Here is a 3,881-nt window from a genome sequence, read left to right on the forward strand (position 1 = left end):
TTATTAGTAGATGTGCTATTCCCTATAAAGAGTAGTATTAAGCTGTCATGGATCCTATGTTGTATATACATCACAAATGAGGGTGAAGGGCTGAAGGACATGAAAACAGGAAGGCACTTAGATTTATTCAATCGTTCCGCGTAGCGTGCTTCCTTTTGCCGTACACGGCCAGTCCCTTTCACAAAACTCAACAGGCTCATGAATGTAGTGTAAGGTTCATTTGTTCGTACCATCATGGTCACACGGGAAGGACAACGAACAATTGAAGGGGAGATGGTAGGGGGAGAACGTTCAGAAGTACAGAATTCTTTGTTCACGTGTCTATTGTCATGTTGCAGGTCCTCACCATCCGTGCCCTCCCCATCACCAGCTGCCATGACCATGCTGACGCTGGTGTCCCCTAGCACGCTGGCGTAGCTTTCCACGCCCTTTGAAGAAGTGGAGCTTCAGTAAAGCACCAACTTTCTTTAATTTCTTTAATTTAAGTTTCTTATAGGGCTCAGGGTTAGCTAAAGCCTCTGGTGCGGGATCAGCAACTGTCATTCCCACCACCAGCACCAACAGAACCATTAGAGCCAAATAGTGCGTCTGCGGGAGAAAAGATAAGAAAAGTACAACCTATCATTTGATGTGTGTGTGTGTTAGTGTGTGTGTGTGTGTGTGTGTGTGTGTGTGTGTGTGTGTATGAAAGTATTTTCCTTTGGGGTATTTAACTCCAAACCCTGCATTTTTCCTCCCAAAGTTCCAATCTCGTATTAGGCAAAAACTTGGAGATGAGTTCCTACATAATTAATAATAATATGATGGATTCATTAATATTTTTTGTTGTAGTTTTATTTTTTCCATTTTCATACATGTTAATGATCTTTTTTTTTTTTTTCAAGCTAAAATTGCTCTTCGGCAAGATTTTTTTTTTTTTTTCAGTGTTTGTAAATATCCAATTGGAAGCTTTCCTCTCTTATGGCCTTTCCTCGGTTCCTTTTTTCAAGGGGGAAAGACTTACTATATTTTTTCTCACCTGCATCACTCTACATACTACCATCTACTACATAATTTCTATTAGTTCAACTTGCACAAAATTATTATTCTACTTTTATAGCATTAATCCTACACCCAATAGCTCTGATTTTCTAAGGTAAGAGGATCTTTGTTTGTTTTCGTAAACTTACTTATGCATTCATTTATGTATATATAAGAGAGGTGCTGATCAAAGATAACCAAACGAAAAACGTTTAGGAGTTATAGTTAGCTCTGAACTCCGTCTAAGAAAGCAATACATAGAGGCCAGAAACGGCAAATAGGGCATTAGGATTAATTTTTAGTAGTGTTAAAAGCAGGAGGCCAGAAGTAATATTAAAACTATATTTGTCGCTGGTCAAACCTCATCTAGATTACACTGTGCAGTTCTGGTCCCCACATTACAGGAAGGATATAGGTCTATTAGAACCAGTACAAAGAAGAATAACTAAAAGGATACAGGGGATGAGGAGTATTTCTTACGAGGCGAGAATGAAGCAATCAAATTTACATTATTTAGAGAGAAGTAGGTTAAGAGTGGACCTAATATAAATCTTTAAGTGGTATAAGGGTTATAACAAGGGGGATGTAAGCAAAATTCTTAGGATCAGCAACCAGGACAGAACAAGAAGTAACTGGTTCAAGCTTGAAAAATTTAGGTTTAAGAAAGAGATAGGAAAAAATTGGTTCTCAAATAGAGTGGTAGATGAATGGAACGGACTCAGTAATCAAGTTGTTAGTGCTAAGACATTAGGGAGCTTTAAGAGAAGATTAGACGAACTTATAGATGGGGATGATAGGTGGAAATAGGTAGGTATATTTCATGCAAGGATTGCCACGTGTAAGCCTGGTGGCTTCTTGCAGCTTCCCTTGTTTCTTAGGTTCTTATGTAAACCGGACATAAGAAGTCTAGTGAATGTGCCAGTCTCTAAAGAAGATAGTCCGAAAAACATTATGAAGTGTCTTGAAACCCGCCATTTGAAAGATTTCAAGTCATAGGGAGGATGAAGTACAGAAGCAGGCACGGATTTTATCAGTAAAAAAAAAAATTGAGAATATTAGTTAATTCTTGCATTAGGAAGGTGAACCGAATAAGCGTGAGGAAACGTAGAAAGTCTTGAGCAGAGGAAGGGGTAAAGTCACGTAGTCAGCAAGGTCAAAAGAGCAGTTAGCGTAAAAGAGAGAGAGAGAGAGAGAGAGAGAGAGAGAGAGAGAGAGAGAGAGAGAGAGAGAGAGAGAGAGAGAGAGAGAGACTCAGACCGCTAGACATTCTGGCAGGCAGACAGAAACTAATGTGGACAGACACAAATAGACACCTAGACACATCGGCGGACCTTCTCTTCGCATGTCACACCAAAGGGCTGCGTAAGACTATTGTTCCTCGTCGTGTTTGAGAAAGCTGAAGATCGTAAGAAGCTTTATGGTTCAGACGATTGAACCATAAAACACTAGAGCACAGACATCCTTGGCGTGAAACTCTTATTTAAAACCAAGATAATCAGCTGGCTCCCCTTTACACCAAAATACTTACAAACTTCATTTTGTTTCGGTGAAAGTAATCCTCGACCAGCCGGAGATCAAGGCGGTGAAGACAGGTCTGTGTGGCACATGCGAAGTTCCACTATTTATACAATCCCGCCATGGATTTTTGTCAGTCACGTTTCTGGCAGCGGTAATAAGCTCCTCTGTGACTGTCCGTGCCACTGAATTATACTGGAATACCACCCTTATCTCCCTGAGCAGCTGGTTAATAGCCGTAGTTCTTGCTGAGAGGGTTGGTAATGGAAGAGTGGGAGGAAGTAGAGGCGGAGTTATAAGAGGAGGAATAAGTGGAAGAGGGAGAGAAAGCGGAAGTGAAGAGAGGAGCTGGAGGAGAAGGAGGAAGAGGAGCAGAGGAATAACACGTAACATACTTAATGCCTGCTGTATTCTAACGAAACTAACCGTTGTAAGGGACTGCTCTAGAGATTTTCACAAACAGTATGATTGTTGGACATAAAACCAAGGAGGAAAAGGAGGGACTGGAGAAGAGAGCGGAAGAGAAACACGAAAACATAAAAGAGGTTGTACAATAAGAACACCGATGATAAGATTCCGTCGCTTGCAATCCTTAGGCATCTTTTTTGTCTGTCACTGCGTCAAGGTCACCTCGGAGACTTACTCTGCGATAATGTCTTTCTCATCAGAACAAGGAAGCGAAGGAGGAAGAGGGGGAGGGTATGAATTTTTTCTCCATTAATTATCTTTCCTATGCTCTCAACGTTACTGCACGTGGTACATTGCTGCTATTATTATTTTTATGCATATAATGATGAAAATATGCAAGGGACTATTGTTGTGGTCGTGGCATGATTGGCTCTAATAGTGCGACCCTCACTCACTGTTCTCTCAGCCATTACTTGAAGGACGGCCCTGTCGCTGAGACGTTCCGTGGTGGTCTTCCTACATCTGATAGAAGTCTTCGCCCATTTACTTGATATCAAATTTACATAAGTTATCATAAAATATAGTACATATTGCAGGCTGGCTATAATACGAGCATATACATTATGTGATGATGTAAGGCTCGGAGAATTTTACGAAAAATAAGTCAGGTACACCACACGATTCTTTAAGGTATGCAAAGATGGCAAAAAATCTAATTACCTCTAAATAACAGAGCCCCGACACTTATGTACGTCCCTGTAATAGTTTACGATCCTCGCGAGGTCATGTTAGTATATTGTTGGCGTGCACAATTTCTCCTTCCGTGTCAACTAGTGGCAGTATACGACACACACACACACACACACACACACACACACACACACACACACACACACACACACACCCACCCAAACATTCACCCACCTAACCACACACAC

The 3,881-nt window shown here is 41.0% G+C and overlaps 1 long non-coding RNA gene across 1 annotated transcript; it reads right to left on the minus strand.

Moving 5' to 3' along the window:
- Nucleotides 1-2,689, minus strand: LOC135102579 (uncharacterized). Its single transcript, XR_010269682.1, has 2 exons — nucleotides 2,549-2,689; nucleotides 1-588 (listed from the first exon to the last, which is right to left on the minus strand). It is a non-coding gene; the product is annotated as an uncharacterized LOC135102579 (long non-coding RNA).
- Nucleotides 2,690-3,881: the final 1,192 nt, after the last annotated feature.

The sequence above is a fragment of the Scylla paramamosain genome, chromosome 8, assembly GCF_035594125.1.
Source record: "Scylla paramamosain isolate STU-SP2022 chromosome 8, ASM3559412v1, whole genome shotgun sequence".
Lineage (NCBI taxonomy): Eukaryota > Metazoa > Arthropoda > Malacostraca > Decapoda > Portunidae > Scylla > Scylla paramamosain.